The sequence below is a fragment of the Falco biarmicus genome, chromosome 20, assembly GCF_023638135.1.
Source record: "Falco biarmicus isolate bFalBia1 chromosome 20, bFalBia1.pri, whole genome shotgun sequence".
In the NCBI taxonomy this organism is placed as follows: Eukaryota; Metazoa; Chordata; class Aves; order Falconiformes; family Falconidae; genus Falco; species Falco biarmicus.
In genome coordinates, this window is record NC_079307.1 from 2779565 (window position 1) to 2801612 (window position 22048).

Here is a 22048-nt window from a genome sequence, read left to right on the forward strand (position 1 = left end):
CCGGCCACCGCAGCAGGCGACAGCGGGGACACCCCGGCCCGCGGGACCCGCCGCGGCGCGGCCCGGGGACGCGCTGCCCCGGGTCGGGGTCCCGGGGAACCGGGGAAGGGGGATGCGCTGTCCCTGGTCGGGGTCCCGGGGAAGGGGGATGCTGCCCTGTCCCCCGGTCGGGGTCCCGGGGAACCGGGGAAGGGGGATGTCCATCCTCCGGTTGGAGTCCCGGGGAACCGGGGAAGGGGTATGCGCTGCCCGGGGTCCCGGGGAAGGGGGATGTTCTGCCCCCCGTCTGGGTCCTGGGGAACCGGGGAAGGGGGATGCGCTGGCCCGGTCGGGGTGCCGGCGAAGGGGGATGCGCTGTCCCCGGTCAGCGTCTTGGGGAACCGGGAAGGGGGGATGCGCTGCCCGGGGACCCAGGGAACAGGGGAAGGGGGATGCCCTGGCCCGATCGGGGTCCCGGGGAAGGGGGATGCGCTGGCCCGGTCGGGGTCCCGGGGAAGGGGGATGGTCTGCCCCCGGTCTGGGTCCTGGGGAAGAGGGATGCTGCGCTGCCCCCGGTCGGGGTCCCGGGGAACCGGAGAAGGGGGATGCGGTGCCCCGGCCCTTGTCCTGGCGCAGGGAGGGGGAGGATGCGCACCCCGGCCCGGGGAGATGCAGGGACGGGCTGCTCACAGCCGGGCCGGGGGCCGTGCCGTGCCGTGGGGTCCGGGGCCAGCCCCGACCTCACCGGCTCCCCCGGCGGGAGCGTGGTGCTGCGGGGAGTGGTGGTGGGGGGACGGGACGGGACGAGAGAGGGGGGAAACATCCCAAACCCCCAGCGCAGCGAGGAGCGGGCCCAGGGCTGAGGGTGCCAGGAATGTGCAGGCTCGGCAGGCAGGCAGGGCGGACACTAGTGCCTATTCAAGACCAGGCACAGGCGCCTATTGTTCCGGGGGCCCCGCATGAATGTTTGCAGTTTTAATTGCAAAAACATTTGCTAATTCCGCTCAGGAATGAATTTGGGCTCATTTGTTGTCTGGCTATTAATAGTGGGGGGACGAGGAGGGGGACAGCAGCCGGTGGGCTTGCATTGCCCTCCCCCCCCCCCCACGCCCAGATGGCAGGAGGAGAAAACGGGACAGAGTGGGGTTAGGGTGACAACCAGCAACTGATTACTAAAATGCACGGGGCTGTGCATGCATGCACGTGTGTTACACACCCCCGATAACTGTTTCGGGTCGACTCAAGACTGAAGTGTATTGAAATATTTCCAACAGTTTACCTAAGGACAAAAAAATTCTCCAGTGAGTTGAAAAAACTTGCGGAGCCTCTTGGGCCTCCAATAAAGTGAGATTTGGGCACTGCTTACCAAAAAAGTGAGTGGAGAGGTGAGGAGATGACTCTGACACACATTTGCGATGAGACGGGTGTCATGGGCTCCAGGGTCTGTTGTTCGCTTGCTTTGCTGTGGTCTGTAGCAGAAACAGTTTCAGCAGAAGAAACTGGGAGTTCCTGACCCTGGAGCACCGCATAGTCTTCCAGGTGCTAACTCTGGATTGGGATGCTCCCCTTGAAGGAGAAAAATGACCAGCTTAGCACAACTCTTCCTTACAGTGGGGCTGCAAGGTAGAAAGCCGCCCCGTTTCCCTCCTCTGTTACGTGAGCAGTGCCAAAGTGTCCTGTTGAATTTGGCCTAAAAGATAGCCAGGCTGGAAATGAACTACAGATACTTCTGCCTTTCTTTAGACACACAAAAGTTGCTAAAAACAGCCAAAGACCACTCATTTCATACCTCTGCCTGAGAACATTTATCTGGTGAGCGAACCAAGTGGCAACAGGCTTTGCTCTCCTTTTAAATACAAAGGATTAGGGCCAAATCGAAGTGCCTCGTCCTGTAGTGATTTCCAGCTGTTTTCAGATTTGTGGTCATAAGCCCAGAAGAGTGGGAAGAAGCGAGGTCGAGAATAAAAAGAAGTTTGTTCCACTATGCTTGACTTTACACACTGGGGAACATCCCCCTAAGTTAAGGTTACGCTGTCAGCAGTACATAAAATTAAACATGTACTGCAGGGTTGGTGATGGATAGTGGGATAGGAGCGTGACTGTAAGGATGTGTTTGATGCCAGCTGACTACTTGGTGCAAGAAAAGGCACAGAAGGAAGGTGACAAAGCTAACGATGCTGAGATCCCAAGCTGCAAGACTGACCTGTATGCTTTAGGCAGTCGGTGCTGCTTAGGCTGTAAGTGCTGCAGGGCAGGGATTGCCCCCTCCTGCAGCACTGGCGCCAGAACAGACCCTGCTCTTGACCATGGCCTGAACACTTTGCCACAAAGCAGTAGCCCATGAAGCGTGGAGCACTCGGTGCATACCCAGCTCCGGGCACTGCAGGCATCTAAAGCTTCTGCACATCAGGGAGAAGCCACGGTCATAATTAAACTAGTGGAAGTTACTGGCATCAGTGATGGAAAGTGGGGCTTACAGTTGATATCGATGTTACGTCCTACTTCAAGGTCTCTGTTGCAAGCTTCCCCGTGGAAACAAACATTTGGATTTTGAGGATTTCGCATGCTGTGCTGAAGGCAGAGCTGTAGAGACTTTCCTAAAACTCTCAAGTATTTTCTATTGAAAATAAAACATGTTGATACATTATAATCCTTGATAGGGAGATAGGGCAGGTTCTTGGCACGTTTCAGTTTTAAAGCTCAGTATATTCAAATCTCCCTTTGATTTGAATCTGAGGTTTTGGTAATATGTTGGATTTTGCAAAAGGTTTCTCAAACTCTGTACAGAGTAGAAGTTCTCATTTCTTTTTTTTTTTTCTTTTCTTTTTAATATCCATCTGTCCCAGCCACCAACAACTGTTCCGAGTCAGCTGTCAGTGCCAAAAATCACTTGGTGGAAATGTTGTTAGCTCTATTGCAGTTATGATAAGTTGCTTGTTGGCATTTTCTGATGGGAAGTATTTGCAGTATTGCTTTCTTTTCAACAGGCAGTAAAAAGTAGGGACGAACGGCTTTGAGAGCCATGCCAAAATCAGACACTTAATAACCTCTTCAAAAAAATTCTTGGGAAGGGCTTGGTGTTCCTATTTGGGTAAGCAATATCTGGCATCACCACCAAAGAGGAGTTGGATGCACATCTACTTTACAGCTGTTGACAAAGAACGTGACACCAGCACATTCCCTCTTGCTCTGAATACTTCTGGGAATTACTCGGTTACTGAAGCACAAGCAGATTCAAAGAGTAAAATGTGTTTTCTTTAGTGAGGAGAAAGAGCTCGGTGGACTGAGATGTTGCTCTGATCGTGAACTTAGGTTCTTTTCCTGACCTGTTTATTTTCCTTGTATGAGTTGAATCCTGGGTCTCTTGGCCTGCTGCAGCTGTTTTTCAATTATCTGTCCACACACTGAGGGTTTGCACCGGGAACACATGTTGAATTGCCAGAAATCACCTAAACAAGTAAATAAAGCGGAATGAGCTCCTGCATTTAGCTTCACACATAAGGACAAAAGCTGCTCTGCATAAGGGCTGTGGGTGGGTGGGCCAGATTTCTGAGCCTCCTGCCGGTATGCCCCTAACCTCAGTCCACCTCAAAGGAACCGTCAAGAGTGGTTCCAAAGAATGTTTATCGATATGGTGATAGGCGCTTTATACATATAAATATAAATATACTATACCGAGGGGTAAACCATTCCTTACCCCCACTTGCTCCTGCTTTCCTTGCGGCGTGGATTATTATTTAAGTTTCTCTTGCAAATTGCGCTTGCTGCTTTACCATCTTCTGCGATGAGTCTTTGTGTGTTGAAGCAGAATTGGCCTCCCAGTCGTATATTTAGAGCTAATGCTTCACAGTTGATTGCATCAAGCCCTGATGATCCGGAGAAGGTTCATGAACTCCTTACGGAGCAGGCCTGAAGTGGTGGGAGGGAGTTAGCAAGGGGAAAGATTTCCGGAGACCAACCAGGATCCCGAGTCCTCAAGAGTCCTTTCCTGCAAAACAAGAGCGTGCATTGCTAACATGCCCCTCAACAAGATAAAACAACTGCTCTCTGCGTAAAAGCTGGTGGCCTGCTTTGAAACTGCTGTTTATATAAGGAGATTAATTCGAGATATAAAATTAATTAGGATAATTACATTCTCAATCTGGTTTATCTATCAGTTGGAATATGAACTACACCATCTTTTTCCAATTGATAAGGGCTGTTTGCCTTCGCTCTGAGCCCCCAGGGAGTATCATGTTTTTACGAGACACAGGATCAACCACTAAACATCAGTTGCACGTAGTGGAGGAGTAAGGGTGTGTGCAGCAAAAGCCATTCCTTCGCTGAGTCAGGACATGGCCTAAGAACCAGTTAATGGCTTTAATTGCAGTAATGAAAGTTCTGGACACGGTTTTAATTTTCACCCAAAGGGGCTGGATTGCTGTTTGGGTGCAGTTCTGTCCATAGCTGTTCTTGGAGCAGAGGAAATACCTGCTGGGCTGCAGTTCTCCAACTCCCACGCTGGCAAGGAGAATTTTCAGTTTCAGAAAAATAAACAGTAACATAAAAACTGCCCTTTTTTTTTTTCCCCCCTTTTTTTTTTTTTTTTTTTTTTTGGCTGGAAAGCTCAGGTCTCTGTTTGCTTATGACCCTTCAGAGTGCTAACATCCACAGTATTAACTTGAGATGAGATCAGAGGTATTGTTTAGAGAGTTTCATTCTTTTTTTTCTAGAGACTTAGCCAGCGAAAGAGTCCCATCTGTGGGGAACAGGACAGCAAGGTGCTCCATGGACTTCGCCAGAACGTGGGTCTCCAGGATAACCAGCTCCTCACAGATTTCTGCATCTCATTTTAGATAAGCGGAGGCTGAGCAGCCTTCCTCTGGGGATACACATTGAGGGAGCTATACATTAAAGATGTTTCCTGCAGGAGAATGGTCAGCTGAGGTTCTGTTATCACTTCTTTCTGGGCAGTCACTAACTTTGACTGCTTTGCTGTGTTTCATGCTGTAAGAAAGCTTTGTGTGGCTCCTGTGCAGAAGCTCAGCTGTTTAACACACAGCTTCAAAGTGCAAAACCAAGACAGCTGCGTAACTGAGCTGGTGCCCAGTGCTTATTAGAGCAGCATCTTAAGCCAGGCCTCCAGATTTCTTAGAAAAAACACGCAAGAAGCAAGGTCTAGAGGGGGTGTTCCTCTGCAGTTCTGCAGTGTTTTGTCAAAGCTCCTTCTCTGCTGCGTTGGGTATCAAAGGAAATTGCTTCTGGTACATGTTCCAAACCAGGCAACTGGCAGAGAAAAGAGCAGCAGATGCAGGAGCAAAATTTATACAGGGGATTTGGCAAAAAAACCCCCAGCCACCACCCAGACCTCTGCAATTTCCCCTGTTCCTGAGAGCACAGTTGGGTAGGATTCCCATGAACTCACCTGCAAACTGCTGAGAGCTGTCAAACGGGAGTCCAGTCAACACTGGGCCGGCATTAACTAATCAAAAAGAAACCCAGCCACATACATGCTGTAACCTGACAGCCCACAGGTACTTCAGATAAGCTCAAAAAAAAAAAAAAAAAGGAATTGTTCTGTCACGCAAGAATCGCTTGTCAGTATAAATAATATAATGTATGGAGTTATGTAGTGTCCCTCGTGGAACAGAGCACAGGGCTTAACACAGAGTCGGTTACAAGGGGAAATGAAGGTTTCAGTGCAGCGATAGATGAAGTAGATGAAATTAAATTGTGTTCAGATAATGCTTAAGGTTTTCTTTTTTTTTGTTTAAAGTCATAAATCCCAGGGATTTCAGAGTTAAAGCCAGAACCTACTCCCATCGATGTACCTGATTATTACAACACAAATGTAAGATCAGCAGGTTTTTAGGAGCCCTCTTAATTCATTTGGGTGCAGCTGGCCCATTTGAACACACTGGGCTTGAAAACTCCAGTGTGCCAGGGACTTACTCTAGCTTTGGCACGCGGCTAAAAGGTAGCAGTTGACAATGTTCAGCAGTATTTCAAGATTTGTAATCGCACCATTAAAAATTATTTTGGTGGCCTAGGTAAGATTTTCTGCTGAGCTGGAGAAACCCACTGAAATCCAAGGGGATTTGTTCCCGTTACTGGGCTGTATTTCTAATGCCTGTGGGCTCTTCTGAAAATTCCCACCTTCATAAAATTTTGGGCCAGTTTCTTAGCCCTTCTTCTCGCGGCTGGCATTTTACAGGTGGGATGTGAATTGGGGTACTTTGGTTTAGACTCTGTTCTGGAGGGTATAAGTATAATGCTTCTAAAAATTTAGCTCGTTGAAAGCATCCGACTTCCCTGCCTGCTCCACCTGAGATACCTCATTCACTTGCCGTTTTTGACAGTCTGGTCCAGTATGTCTCAAGATGTGTAACCATGAAGTCCTTCAATGGTTGCTGAAGGAGCCCATATTATCTTAAGTCAGAATTTTTGTTTCATTAGCAGTAAGGAATAAGCCTGGTAAGCAATGTCATGGCAGAGAGCTGTTTCGGGAAACCCAGCTTACCTTTTGACAGAGCCAGCAGTGCTCTGCACAGCAGTCCTGCTTTTCATTCCCTGCTTTGCATTCCCTGCAGAAAGGTTCCTGCCACTTCCCACCTCCCTGGGGTGGCTGCATGCTCTCTCAGACCCGCTCGAGTGGAGCCAGTTGCACAGCTGAGGATGTAATGATTTTGTCTGCACATAAACGTACAAGGCTTTGCTTGATGTTTTAGGCCAAGGTCTGCCATGGAGACAATATTTTCATTTTGCTAGGATGTCATCCTTGGAAAAAAAACGCCGTGACAGATGTTACTGCCTTTACCTGCATTACAGTAGCATGTACAGCTTCTGTTTGCAGATCAATGTTTGTCTTTGCTAGGTGATGTCAGACAAAAAAACCCAAAACCAAAAAACCCCTCGCCATACCAATTTGTGTCCTCCTCACTCAATGAAAGCCACCCAAAAGACTAATTCATCGCACTGTTGGGCTGCCATAAAGATGAGGAGCATCCCTGAGAGTGCTGGATGCTAATGGCTGCGTGAGCAGCCCTTGGAAGCGCAGCAGTGGAAAGAAGCGGAGTGTCCGTAGGCGAGGTAGCTACCACATACCCCGAGGGTCCATTAAGGAGATTGCTGCCTGCTAATGGACTTCCTCCTGAGGGCTCTGGCTGCTAACACTCTCTTGAATGATTTCCGGGATTTTACACAGTTCACGGCAGGGAAGGTGTTGCAAAGTCCTGCAGTTCTCGCTGCCTTCTGTAAAACAGCTTTTATCCCCTCAAAGGATCTTATCAACAGCTATTTTTAATACACACTTAAATCTTGACTTTAATCTTTTCCTTCTGCATTGATCTCTGCAAAAGCCCGAAGATAAATATTTATTTATACCCACCATGTTGTTTGGAGTTAGTTATTTTTAGAGCCTGGAAAACATCTGCTTCATAGTAGCAAGGTCCTGTGCCTCAGTGACACGCATTAGAAAGGGAAGTCCCAGCTCCGTGCACTGCAGCGACTGGCACCTCTGGAGCAGCGCTGACCTCCCCGGCCACCAGCCCCCTGTCCTTGGGGGAGTGGGTTGGTTTGGTTGAGGTGTTTATAGATACCAGGGACCAAAGCAGAAGGAGTAACACCCAGCCCCTGGTTAGCATGAAGGATCTGTGCAGATGTCAGGACTGGATTCACATGCCACGGAACAGGTTAGCTTCAACCACCACGCATCTCCTGGTTGACCTAGTAGCTCCTGCAGTAGAGGAGGTGCTGGTTTCTTTCCCTCTTTGGTCTTAGCTACCCTGCTGAGATTGCACAGTGTGTAAGGACGGGGCTGGTCTGATTTCTCAGGGAGCAAGGAGGCAATGACTTATCTCATTTCTTGTGCATGAGCAAACAGCTCTTAGTTAGCTACGGCTCGGTCGGTGCTGATGGAGCTCCCTTTGAACAGGCGATCTGGAGATGAAAGGCAGAGTGCCTTGTGATCACCTCCCGAATCTCAGGGGCTCTCCCTCGAGCAGAACGGGCTACTTGGGTTAGTCAGCATCCTTATGTATCTGGAGTTCTCCCTTCATTTTGGCCGGTTTTCAACATCCCATAAATAACAGGGCAGCTCTGCCTGCCGGAGCTGCCTCATGCGTGCTGGAGGGGAGGTTAAACCAGGTACCGACTTCTCCCTGCTTCCATCCAAACCCCTCTGGTGGGCCCGGCCAACACGCAGCTGTCCTCACCCACAGGCACCGCGTGCTCTCCCACGCAGCGGGGCAAGATGAGCCCTTTGAAGTCCACGGTTGGGCTGACAGCGGCTTCTAAGGCGCTCGGGTGCCCCCTCTCCCCATTGCCAGCTGTGCCTGGAGTTCTCCAGATGAACAGCTGAGCTACGGTGGGGTCTGACAAGTCTGTGGTGCTGGGTGGCTGGGGCTGTGCCAGGGGATGGAGGGGACTCCACATCCCGGTTTATTCCCGGTGCCCTGCGAGCATGGGAGGACTTGGGGGGCTTTTTCCTGACGTTGTGCCAAGCCATGCCCGCTGCTCACTGGCAGCCCGCTGGTGGTCAACAACAGGGATTGTTCTCCTCGCCCGGGGAGGCTACTGGGGTTCTGCTGCAGGCTCCTAGATCCTCCTCTTTCCGCAAATATTTGGAACAGATCCTGTTTGGCCGTTCTGAGGGTTTGACTCAGCTATTAAATGACAAAGGCAAGCTGACCCCAGGTTCCCCAGGATGGAGAGGAGATGAGGGTCAGGTTCGGCGATGAGGCAGCAGGCTCTGTCGGAGAAGCCCAGAGGATGTGCAGTGACCTGGTCTCATCTGTTAGAGCCAGGGCAGGGTTGCATGCAGCGGTTCTGTCTGCAGCGTGGAAGGGGACCGCTAACCTTCTTGGCTGTAGCACCGCACAGTCTCGAGGAGAGCGTGTTTTTGGAGCTTCTTACGGTCTAGTGACAAACATGTCAAAACTCTGGCTGCTTCAGTATTTCCCAGGAGCTTTTAAATTCCTGGCTCATCCTCGGTCACTTCTGAGGCACACATGCCATACGTCTCACATCTGTTGCTCAGCTCCACATTCTGGACGTGAGGCAAAGCCTCTCCTTGCTGCAAAGGCTTCCTGCTTTTCCTCCCTCCCTAGTTTTCTTTTCCTAATTGTGTCCCTCATTGAGAAGCAGTAGCTCCTTCAAAGAAATGCAAGGGAGCCCATTTGCAGAATTTACAGCTGCTTTCTGGGGCTTGAGTGTCCTCCTCTTTAACAGCAAGCCATTAAGCATGTTCTTAAGTGGGAAGATAAGTGGTGTTACGATCCTTTCATCTTCTGGCTCAGAGCAGGCTGGAGATAACTGGTAAGGGGATGACAGCAAGGAAGATGCATAGGCACCTTTGGATCTAATTCCTACTTTGCAAGGCAGTCTTTAAAGCACATCTCTGGTGGGAACACAGGCTGGTAAAATAAAGCTGGTCCTTCCTTTCTCAGCATATGTCTTTTCCTCATGTCTCTGAGGCAGATCCTCTGTCTGTGCCAGCAGAGCTGGTGCAGAGTGAGCTAGGTTCTCTACTTCAGAGCCTTCCTTCTGGTGCTGACATTCGAGGGACTTGGCTTGAGTTGTCTCTAGACACTGTTTTGGCTGGTGGTTTCATTTCCACATTTCTTTTTTTTACAGCAGTTCTTTGCAGGTTTGTGCTGTACTTTAAACAGGGCTGCATTTGCAGTGTGGGAGTAGCAGTTGTGCACATGATGGGCAAAGGTGGCTGCATCTGCAAGGATCGGTAAGAGAGCGCGCATCAGCGGCAGCTTCACGTGAGTGGCAGTCTTCAGACCATTTTTTTAACAGAGTGTGCATTGAGTTCCAGAATTCCTGGTTTAGTCCCTCATCTGCTGGCTGAAACAGGTGGCAAGCACATGCCTGTAAGGGTCTTTATTGGGGGTGGTCTCCAAGGTCAGCTGTATGCAGCCCACGTGCCAGCTGAGTCCCTCTGCCTCATCTTCCAACCTAGCTGGCTGCGGCCATCCAGCCCAGAGGTTCCCAGCTGTGGTACACACGCTGCTCGTTGAAAACAAACCACTTGAAAGTAGCGTGTCAGTGGCCCAAGCCTGGGCCAGCCTGCTGCCTTTTTCTCCAAGGAAACGGGGACAAGTGGTTGGGGCAGGACGTGTCAAAAGCTCAACAATGCCTCCAAGGCACGCAGGCTGCCTGGTGTGGCAGAGAGCCGCTGCTCATCCCACATTCAGGTGAGATGAGACCGGCACCCGTGCAGTTCCAGGATGTGGCAGGGGAAGCTGCCTGCACAGTCTCTGTTGGTAGCCACAGTAGCCGTGCAGGTGAAGTTGCCGAGCTGCTGGGCATGTCAGACCCAGGGGCGTAGGTAAATATTGAGCTGTTTGAGTCAGGGAGCTAAAAGCCTTTGGCAGGGTTTTAGCACAGTTTGCAAGCAGCGTGATCCAGAGGAGACAATGCCTACTGCTCTGAGAAGACCAGATCCAGGCGCTGCTGTTGAGGGGGCTCCAAAGGAGCTCTAGCTAGCACCAGGCTCTTTCCAAATGCCTCCTCTTCTCTCTACTGTTGTGTTAAACAGCAGCTTCTGCCCCCAGCACTCTGCGTGCTCTGTGTGGTGGCAAGTCTTTTCCAGATGAGGCTACAAACCTTCCCAGAGCAAACCCCTGTCTGTCTGCCGGGCAAGCTTTATCTGGGGAGCTGCTGCAGAGCTGAGCGGCGCTGGCTTTTCCACCCTCGAGCTCTTGCATCACAGCCCAAAGTGTGAACAGAGGCTGCAGCCGCCCTCTCAAAGCAGCCTCCAGTGCCTCCACACCTCGCTGTTACTCAGCACTTTCCACTGACAGGGAATTAAGTAGGATTTCTAGGTCATTGTGGGCCTGTCAGGAGGAATCGTCTCCTGTAGACCTCATTATCAAGGCTTTCTCCAATGCCAGACTTCAGAACAATTGCAGCCTGGTTCCCTTAAACACTAACTAATGAGACAGAGCTGTTAGCAGCAGTTTGCTAAATAAAGGCTGTTTCTGCCTGAGACAGAATGAAGCCAGACTGGATTTTCTTAGCTGTCTCTCACACAGAAGGTATTTCAAAGGACCCTTATTAAAATAATGAGCTAGATGTTGCTCTTGTGGTGGCTGCATGGGGTCAGTGCTTGATGCTAGTGCCAGGTGCTTCCCCATCGCAGTGACTTCAAGCAGCTTGTGCTCAAGTGACCTAAAAACCTCTCCAGCTCCCTTGGTTTCAAGGTATCTTGAGCATCGACCTGAGCTCTTGTGACATTGTCCTGCTCTGATAAGGACTTGCTCATGGCGGACAGGCTGCTTGTAGTTCTCTGTGACCTCCGTTTCCTTGGGTGCCATAGGAAGATATTCTCTGGTCCCTGGGTTGTAGCAAAGCTTGCTCGGCATTCACGCACGGGGCTTTGGAAAGGTAAGGGATCCAGCATCTGAGCAGGCGGGACGAGTGGGACTGCCAGGAGGACTGTCTTGTATAGCTGGTTTTGAAAGGAGATGGAGTTTTGCAGATTATGGGTAGGAGACAGGTGAGATTTCTGCTTGTACTGGATGCCGAGCAGAAAGAACACAACCCCCACTAGAGCAGGCTGAAGCCAGGTAACTTCTGTGGATGGTCCTGTAATGACATTTTTCATCCTGCCTCTCTTCCCCTTATCAGAAGGGCCTGGATTAAAGGTGAACTCTGAAGCATGATGGGATGGGTCTGACAGCCTCTGGCTGGCACAGGAGAGCTGGGTGGGGATTATTCCTTGGCCAGTTTGCAGGTTTGTTTGATGTGGTGCTTTGATGTGGCAATGGGAGCCCATGGAAGGTAAATGGTGTCTGGACAGGTTTTTCTCACTCTCTGTTGTCTCTGAAGCAGCAGAAGCGGTGCCAAACAGGCTGAACGGCTCCAGGATGCGAGAAGCAGAGCTGTATCTAGAAAGATGGAACAGTGGTTCTTCAGGAGAATGCAAGCCAGCTCTCACCGAACCCTTGTCGAACCTCTTGCAGGTGGAACTGCTCCTCTCTGTGCCCCGTGCACGGCCTGGATCAGTTAATTGCAGCCAGGATCAGTTAATCGCAGCCAGATGCTGCTGTTGAGAGTGAGCAAGGGGAAGTCCAGGAGGTGGCTGGTGTTTCGAGGTGAGCTGGCCTGGCAGAGCGGTACAGGAGGGGTCTGTTATCCCGTGCTCTGGTCGGCAGGGTGGGGAATCCAGGATGTCAGTCAATTTTGGCAGCATTCGGAAAGGGATCAGGCTGGCTCCCGCAGTACTGCGCTGAGAAATGACTTCCTCAGCTTGGCTAGCTGGGTGCTGCCAAGACCTGCCCAGCAGAGCTGGCCTGCATGCCCAGTATCAACTAGCCAGTGGTTCAGCTCTACTGGGAGGGGAAGAAAAGGCAGGGCATGATCCGGAGAGATTTGTCGCTGGCTGGCAAGCTGTGCTCAGCGCTGCCTTGGCTCTGATGTGCCATGTCCCCCAGGCTGTTCGGGAGGGGAACTGGAGACAGCATTCAAACGCCTATTGTCTGTCCTTCAGCTGGGAGCAGAGCCAGGAGAGAGAGAGGCTCTGGCAGCATCTGATACAGGGGGCAGATGTTAGGGGAAACATACTCATCTGTAAAACGCTGGCGCTGGCATTTTTAAAGGAGCCTCAAAGGTTAAGTGCCCATGTGGTGGAATGTGTATGTGAAGGTCAAGAGAGAAATCCGGCGCTCCTGGGATTCCTGCTGGGCCTGGGGAAGCTTTTTGAAGGTAGCTCTGGCCACTGGGACAAGCCCTTGTGCAGCATCTGTGGGTTGTCCAGGTGACTGCGGTTCTGGCCCCATTTGTTGAAGCAAACCAGGGGGAAGGGCCAAGCCGTGCCGTGCCAGACTGCGTCTCTCTCGTGGGGACCTTCAGAGGTGCGCGGCTCAGTTCAGCCTGGCTCCCCTCTCCTGCAGCCAGCCGCCAACTTTTGCAAGCACGAGCTGAAAGCACAGTATTTCCTGACCCTGCCTGTCCTCTCCCTCCACCCCTGCCAAAGAAGGGCTCGGCCACAGGTTTCAAGCAGAGTTGGAAACTTGGCACTGAGGCGAGGAGCAGAAAAGAGCCCAGCTTGCTCTTCTGTGTCTGGGTTGGCTTCTGTACTGCTGTGGGGAGTACAAATATGTTCCCAATCTGTTTGCTTCACTGACGTGACTCCAAGACACACAGGCAACAGATACACTGACCAAGAAGGGGCCATTGTTAGAGGGACCTTCTTGACTGTGGCTCTGCTGTAACCAGCCGACTGCTGCTGCTCTCCAAGCGCAGGACTGCAGCCTCACCCGTGCTTCCTTCGCAGGATCTGGAGCGCTTGATCCTCCTGGGTCCCCCAGCTTTAGTTGCACATCAGCACAGACAAGTCAGGGGTTCACTCCCATTTTGCTCGATTTGTCCATCCATGCGCCCTGTCGTGGCCTTTTGATTGACATGCCCCTCTCTGGCAGGCGGGTATTAAATCAGGCTGTAGATAAAAGAAGTCACAAGCATCGCTTCCCTGCAAACCGCCCCACTGAGTGACACAGCGCTCACTGCACGTGGGCAGGCAGCCTGAGCAGACAGATAATTCGCTCTGTGCTGGAGGCTGAGCAGCGAGGAGCCAGGGGAAGGGAGTGATGGATGGACAGATGGACAGGTTAGCATTTTGGCTAAAGAGGAATAAAGGCCCCAAGAAAACCAGAGAAGAGGAAGGGAGTTACCTCGTTTGTTTCCAGCAGCCAAGGCAGGGTTCTCCTCTGAGAGGTATTTCCTTAAGCTGTATCCAGTCCGATTTTAGTTGCAACTTTTATGAACAATACCGGCTTCCCTTGGAGGAACTGGAACGAATCCAAACAGATTTTAGTGCCGAGAAGCAGATCCTGTTATTAATGTCAACCTAATAATTTCTTTCTATCTCCTTCCCACCTTTTTTGCCATTCATACTCCTAAAAAAGCCTGCAGGTGGTTCTCAAGTCCTGTCCAGCCTCTTCTTTAGCTGCTTCTGAAACAGTGGACCAGAGCGCAGCCTCCCCTGGCTTTCGGGGTCTGTGAGAGCATTGAACGTTCCTGCCCCAGGCTGGGCAGGGGGACTGTCGTCCCCCCCTGCCTTGGGAGAGAGCTGGCAGCACAGCAGGTAAACCCCAAAGCTGCCAGGGCAGTGGAACAGAGCTCAGCTGAACTGGGGACCAGCACATGGTGCTGGGCCGGCATCTCTCTGGGAAAAGGGCCTCTGACCAGGACTCAACTGGGAACATTCAGCTGAGAAAATTCTCTGCTAAAAATAGCAGCAGGAGATGTTTAAGGAGAAAAACAAGTCATGGTCTGGGAGAAGTTAGTTCCCAGATATGTGGCTAATTCAGCTCCCCCAGGACAAGTAATCTTTTAACCCCTCCATGCAAGGCTCCTTTCTGCTCTATTAAACAAGCTTGCCGTGGTCAGGAATCCAGGTTGGGACAAGCCAGAGTAGCTTTTGTCCTCACTCTTTGCTCTGACATGGCATTACTTTCCTCCCTTTTCCCCTGCTGATTTATGCCAGCATCTTCCTAATAGTGCGCATTGTCAAGCTTTTCATCTTTGTGACTTCATTTGGGCTCCCTTTAATTCCCCATGTACTTCCTAAGAAAATAATCTCTGTTGAACCCGGCAGTGCAACTGCCTCTGCAGGTTTGCAGCCTGTGCTCAGGCTGATGTTAACAAGGTAAGTCTTTGCAGATCTGTTTGCGTGACTCGGGGCTGCCCCTAGAACGAGATTCCCCCAACTCGCACGTCTGCGGGCATGCACATGGCTCGCGCAGCTCTCCGCTGCGTGCCTCTTTCCCTCGTAGATCTGCATCCTTTGTTCTGACAGATTCACTGCAAAGCTTCAAAGCTGCCTTACAGAAGACGGCCCCACCTCTCCAGCATGGAATGACGGCAGTAGTTTCACAGGCTCTTGGTCGCACGCTCATAGGCAGATGTGAATGTTCCCCTGGCGCCTGCAGTCATTCTCTTGCAATGTTCATTTGTACGTTTTGTGCAACGCCATTAACTAGACAATTGTGGTTTATACCCGAGGCTAGAATTATACACACAAAAAAGACAAAAATAATACTGTAAAATTGGAGAAAATGTTCTTAAAGAGAGAGCTGTTTTCAGTCATGTCATAAATGATTTCTCTGTGTGCTTGCTCACGCCTTCTCCTGTTCCCTTCTCTAGCCTACTCTCAGCTCTTGGCTCTGATGACTGCTACTCTCTTCCCAACTCCCATTTTCCACAGGAAGATGACATGGTCGGTGGCTGATAAGCAGAACTTCAGATCTGTGTTTTGCTGGTCAAGCTCTAGGCTGGAGGAGAACGGAGGATCAAGAGATTAGAGTCACAGACAGAGGAATAGAGGATTATAGGCTAAAACCCTGCGAGTCTCTGTATTGATGGCTGGGACACAGCCAGCCACTAAAGAGTATTGCAAAGCGCGGTGCTGATAGCATATCCGCTTATTTCCTGTCTTTGCATTTCAGGCAGCTTTTGAGATATGTGTCCTCATCAAAAGCCAGGGTCAGGCAGGTGCCGAGCATCCCAGCTCCTGTCGAAGTCAAATACCTGCTGAGATCAAGTCTGTGCGTTGGCTGGCGCTCAGCCTGGAAAACGTCACTTTGGCTTATGAGATTCACAGCAATCCTTGAGTCAAATTCCCACACAAGACAAAAATAAAGGAACTTGCCCCTTTTCCCATTATGGATCATTCTGTCTCCCTGATCCTGGCCAGAGATCCCTGCCATGTCTCACTGGCCTGACTGCCCTGGAGACTTCCCTTAGCATCTGTCTGCTGCAACAAGAGCCCTGCCAGGAGGAAGGGAAAGGACAGGAGGAAGACCATTGCCCCTGGCTCTCATCACAGTTATCTGCTGGTTCCCTCCCACTTTGCACTAATTTGGTATCAGCATCTGCCACTTTGGGGAGGAAAGGGACTTGCTGAAGTGAGAAATAACGTAGGATGCGCCTGTGTGGCAATTCTTGGGGCTGGCTAGGGAAACAATGGAAGGCAAGTGGGAATAGGCAGGAAGGGTTGGTTTCAAATCTGCCCTGTGCAAATATTCCCACTTCTTTTCAGCGCTCACCATTTTTGTTCCTTGGCTTTGCTTTTGCTGTTGCAAGGCGCTCTCATCCAGTAGAGAGATCGCAGAATGTCACATCCACTGCCGGCTGAGAGAGCGTATTCCTTATTCTTCCTGTGACTTCCCATTCCTCAGTTTTTCCCTCCAGTGAACTGGAACCGTACATCTTTACTGAATTGCAGGGGACACTGAATTTGAAGGGACTGAGGCTTCAACTGGTAAATGTACAGCATTTTAACAGATAAAAACGATGACGGGGAAACACCGCATGCAAGAACCTCGGCAGACATCCAGGGCAGAATTCAGTTGCATCCCATGGGTTTTCCTGCCCTGAAGCAGAGGTGGGGATGCGCTGGCCTCCTGAGATCCCCTCATGTCCCATTTTCTGTGAACGCACTAATTTTCACGGTCTGTGTTGGCTGTGAGCCAGACCAGTCTGAAGATGTAATTATGCTGTCCATTTGTTAATGAAAACGACAAGAACGGCGCTTGGTACAACGTGACTGTTTTGATACCTTCCTAGCCAAGTGATCTGTAATTGTTTCCTTGTTGCCTTATTTCTCTTCTGGTTTTTGCCAGAGTCTTGGTGCAGACGTAATTAGAAGCTCTCCTGCCTAACGACCTTCCCTCAAAGCCACACAGCAAGGCCACCTGCCCCTGTTTTTTCCTCCTGGAGAGTCAGCGTAACATTGTGAGCCCAGAGCATCTGTGTCAGGGGCTTGACCTCTGAGGCCAGTAGCAAGGCAAAATAAATTATCTGGGCAGGACTTAATCCCCCGGTTAGTGGTATCTAATGCAACGCAGGAGCTTCATGCCCTGTTCCGTGTTGCTTACCCAAGGAAAATGAGACTATTGGTTCAGCCTTGCGTTTCTTTCTTGGGAAGGGAGAAACTATTCAGGAATGCAAGGGCTGATAATAACAGCCTCTTCTATGCACAGCATTCCTTTTCATGTTTCCTTTCTGGTCCCTCTCCATTACCCTTCATCCCAGGTTTTAAGGGGCAAGTTTTAACTCTTTCCATCTTTTCTTTGAGCTGAAGATGGCCCGAAATACCTTACAGAAAGAGATGCAATCCGACATGCTGGAAGCTCTCTGGCCTTGCTGCTTCCATCTTAATCTCTTCTAAGTATTAGGTATTAGTCATCCACCCAAGTATTGCTACCTTCCCGTCTTGCACGTACATTCAGTCCTGTCCAGGAGAAAAGCCAGAAACCAGCATACGAGTGTGGGAAAACAGGAGAGCTAGGACCAGATCGTGCACAGATTAAGATGTTGGGCAAGACACGTGCAGCCATATCGGCAAAGTATTAAATGCCCATCGATGTCAACAGCATTGAGATACCTTTGTGGAACTGGCTCTTGGTCTCTTGAGCCATGTCTGTTCCAAAAAGCTATTTCAATCCAACGGGCTAAGTGTCTAGCCCTTCATCTGGGAGCTTTTCCCCCAGGTTGCCAGCTATCGGCTCAGCTCTGGCTCTCTCCTAAAGCATCTGTGCTCCCTTAGGGAGAGCAGAGCATGAGAACCTGCTGGTGGACTAGGTTCAAGCTCAACATGTCCAGCCAAGAGCTCAGACTTATGCTAAGACCATGAGTAAGCTTGGAGTCTTCCTGTTCAGACAGCTCTGCAGCATGGCTCATGGTGCCTCCTCCTAGTGTGGGCCTAAGGATTTGCAAAGTGGGTGGCGTGCACGTCTGATCCTGAGAACAGGCTGTCTCATTTTTGTGAAGGTGCAGATATGCAGGGCTGTAGTATCTCATCTCTAAACACGCTGCAACGCCGTGAGCAAAACAGCAACCAAAGATTGTGAAATCCTTACCTCCAGGAGCCCTTGTCAGATGGATGCGTGAGCCAGTGTATCTGCAGCTGCATCCCAACGTGACGCGAGCAAACTTTGGGAAACCATCAGAAAGCGCCGTGTGGTCTTCACCAGGCAACACCTACGCTGGCTTCCCTGCATGGGAGAGAGGAGGAACGTTTGTCTGCGGAAGGAGGCTGCTTTGCAAAGAGGCTTTTGACTTAAGAGGGCTCCGTATCTCCTTGCTAGCGACCTGTTTCACTACTGAGGGTGTGGGTGTAGGCTGTGTGTGTACCAGTGCCTTTGCTGGCTGATTAGGAGGTAGAACAGTAAAGCCTCCTGTCTGAAGGGAGTGGGGGAAATTAAAAAAACCTGTACAAATGGCCTGGATTTTAATGGACCTTCTCTGCAGCAAATACAATCAGGTCTTTAAGGTCCCAGTTTAAATCAGTGTGGTCCACCTGCCTGCTGCTCCCTTCTATCAGCTTGAAGGGGCTTTTAACCTGCAACTTGGAGCAAACATACAGCCAGCTCCTTGGACTGGAGGCAAGGGCTGAAAGTTAGGACTGAGTTAAAATCAGGAGATTTAAATCAGGAGATGTAAACAGGTTAAGATTTCATTCCAGAACTGTACGTACTCTTATTTGCAGACAGGCATACCTGTGCCTTCTCTAGTGGTGAGCTGGAAGAGTGAATTAAGAGCAAAATCTGAAATTCTTGTATCTTCAGATGAACCTACATGCTCAATGCTCTTCCAGGCAACTTTGTCCTGTGGGGTCCTGGTACTGCTGAGACCGCCAGCGACTCCCTAATTATCAGCATTTCAGAAGAAATGAGGGCCATTGGCTAGCTGTGGAAGAGAGGAGAAAAGCAAAAGCCAGAACTATGTGGAATGCCAAACACTGCTCTGTGATGTTGCGTTTGCCTTCTCTAGGTTAATTATGCTTCATGTTCCCGGCCCAGGCGGGCACATCTCCTCTGTTTGTAGGTGTCTATCAGAGAGCTGGCACCCTTTTAACTGAGCGGTACAAGCCATGCATCTAAAATAAGTCATGCTGTTTTATGATAGCTGGTAAAAATAAAGCCTTACTAGCGCAAGCAGCTATAACAGCACAGAGGATTTACAACTGAGTGGGTTTTTTCCAGGGTGGGCTGGCCACAGTCTGGTGATGGCCTTTTTATAACCGTTATCAGCTCCCACACAGACCAGGTCCATCTGTTACTTAATTTGAACGGAGACACTCCTAAGCTTTTGTTAACTAATCTCTCGCTGCACATCTACATTGTTCTCTAGCAGGGCAGCCCACCCGTGAGTCAGGCTTGGCTTGCTGACCTCGGCTGGGGAGGCGCCATGGAAAACTGGAATAAAAGAAAAGCACGCAGCTCACTCTGGTCACTTGCCCAGCATGGTCCACCTGCCTTCTCCCTTCTATCAGCCTGAAGGGCTTTCAACCTGCAGCTTGGATGCCAGAGCAAACATACAGCCAGCTCCTTGGGCTGGAGGCAGGGGCTGAAAGTTAGAAGATTGAGTACTACAAAACATTTACACACCCATTACAAGTCCAGTCTTTATATCTCACAAGTACATTTAAGTCCCTTAAGCTATTCCCAAAACCCCAGCCAAAGGACAGTTAGACAACCCCCCCAAAAAACTTCCCACGGCGGGTTAGGCATTTTTTGGTATCTCATTCCTGTGCCATGCTGTGTTGCATATCCTACACCACCTTGTCTACACCGACATTAAGTTACATTTTGGAATCACAATGGGATGCACTGGGGATAGAGAGGAGGAAGGATAAAGAGCCTGAAGCGCCAGGAGACAGGATGGATACTTCAAGGTGCAGATGGTTGGATGTTCCTGGAAGTAAGGGTCTGTGATGATTTCCTCAAAATATGCCGAGGGCAGAAACCAGGTCTCCCTCTCCCTTGTCTTACCCAGTCCAGCACTGTGCTCTTTCCCTGGAGGTTTCTCACACATGTAACAGCTTCCTCCACACCGCGTACACACACCACTTCTAAAGCAGGGACAGTCCTGGGGTCAGCTGGGCTGCCCTTGACAGCAATGCTCGTCTCCTGCTGCTGCTCTGATCATCTCTGCTTTCCTGTCCTTGTCGCCGTTTCCTTCACTGCAGCTCACAGCACTGAGGGGGGATGCTCTAGGGGGCATCTCCAGACTGGCAGCCATCGACACGCTGACACGCAGAGGGTTCATCTAACATGTTTCTAACACCTAACAATATATCAGTCGCTCACTCAGTAGCAGTGCTACACAGAGTAACCATCCAGAAAGCAAAGATGCTTAACAAGGCGTGTGGTTTATAGCAGCATTCCCATGTGGCTTAGATGCATTTGGAATTGCAAATCAAGCAACGGCTTAGTGATGATGGACACCTCAAGCGAGGCATATTTTTGTTGCTTTAGTGGGCAGGTGTTTAAATACAGCTGCGTGTTTTTGTACTGCTTGTGCCTGACAGTGCATTAACTAAAATTACCGTATCAGATAACTGCAATATCGGCAAAGAAGCACTGAATGATACTGCGGCATGGACTGTTGGCACCAACTTATCTGATCTGTTTCCTGGTCATCTTTTTTTACCTTGCCTATAATACTTTAGGGATACTTCACCTCTTCTTCTGTTTCTGCCTAGACTTTTTAAACAGAGAAGAGATTGGAATGGAAGGAGATGGAAGGTCAGACTTGACTTTAACCCGGTACAGAGAGAAGATTTAACGCAGTATCATTGTCTATAGAGCTGCTAGGGTTTTTTTTGAAAATACAGTTTCAGTTGTAGCATTTTAAAATGATTCAGATAACATGAGTCACAGAACAAGTACGGACTGGATCTCTTTAGCTGAAAGAAGTGCCATAAGAATATGATATAGACTTCACTGCCTTGTCCTGGATTCTATTTTGGAGAACTGATGGCATTTGGGATTCAACCGTATGTCTGGCTGAGTCTGTAGCACATACAGATCTGGTAGGTATTCAGGGACGTAGCACATACAGATCTGGTAGGTGCCTCTGTTGTGGCATGCGTGCTGCTCTGCAGAGGAATGCATGTCCGTGCCCGGCTGTTCTCCAGATCCTGGGTGCTGAGGCCTTTGAAGTGAGATTTACATAACACAAACCCTTTGCTGCTTATTTGCACTGGGCTGAAAGAAGCCTGAAGGAACATCTTTGGGATATTCTTTGTAAAAGGTGGCAGTTGGCCATTAATGATTCAACAGGCAAAACAAAGCAACCCTTGAGTGTGGTCACCCAAGAGCCAAGGCTTGCCAGCAGCAGGGAGATGGGACAGGCATGGATGCCCCGGCTCCTTGAACTGGAGAGTGCCAACAGCTGGGAAGCACTGGCTTGGGGCAGATTCCTCCAGCCCCAGGGAGACTGGTGAGCAAGGAATACCCCAAGGCAATGCTGAGAAGAGCTGGAAAGGCGTTCTGCTCCCATTCCACAATCTGGTGGTCACTTGAGGTTTTTGGTTTGCTTTGCTTCCTGCACAGCTGTGGCCTTCTTGTAACTCAGAACATGCTACTTGCAGTATTCTTCTGCCACACACAGAAGAATAAATCTGTCTTGGCAGTGATTTAAGGAGCCACATTGATCTCTGCCCACAGTCAATAGGTGTAATAATGTCAGAACCTCTCACACAGTCTCCAAGGACTCGGCTTCTGTCTAAAATTTGTTGCCATCCTGCTTTGTGCCTGAGGGAGAGATCTAAATCTCTTGTGTTTAGCGAGTGGGAAAAAGCCTGCTGTGAACAATTTCCGAGAAATGAGATGGGGCTGGAGTTTGATGGAGTCCCACTGTCTTGGAGTAAATACTTTTAGAATCATAACTCCTTCACAGAAACACAACACGGTGGTATTACAATCTCCACCTTCAACGGAACTTACATTGTAGTTACAGTAGGTGCACTTTGGTAGGACTCTTGATGTAACACAATTTTTCTGGAAAAAGATCATGTGTAAGCAAGGATCTGTAACAAAAACCAAACCAGTACATCAAGCTTCTTTTAAGGAACGAGGAGCCCTTTTCCCTCCCCATCTTTCTCTAGCTTTTCCAAAAGGAGGATTTATGGGATAGTACAGAGCGGGTGGACACTGGCAAGCTGCTTTCTGCGGCTCTCCAGGTGCAGTGCAGGTCCTGGAAGAAAGCGATCATTTGTAGAAGCATCTTTGGTAACGCAGCTCTCTGATGAAGGAAGGTGCTGGTCCCTGAAAAAGGCAGAACCTACAAC

The 22048-nt window shown here is 50.0% G+C and overlaps 1 protein-coding gene and 1 long non-coding RNA gene across 2 annotated transcripts in view; one reads left to right on the top strand and one right to left on the bottom strand.

Moving 5' to 3' along the window:
• LOC130141740 (uncharacterized) lies at window positions 1-20720 on the bottom strand. The gene is made up of 7 exons (XR_008819154.1): window positions 18550-20720; window positions 17832-17966; window positions 14813-17203; window positions 13641-13757; window positions 3677-3967; window positions 2457-3428; window positions 1-1545 (listed from the first exon to the last, which is right to left on the bottom strand). It is a non-coding gene; the product is annotated as an uncharacterized LOC130141740 (long non-coding RNA).
• Window positions 1-22048, top strand: part of JAM3 (junctional adhesion molecule 3) — a 32533-nt gene that overhangs the window by 107 nt on the left and 10378 nt on the right. The window lies entirely within an intron of this gene.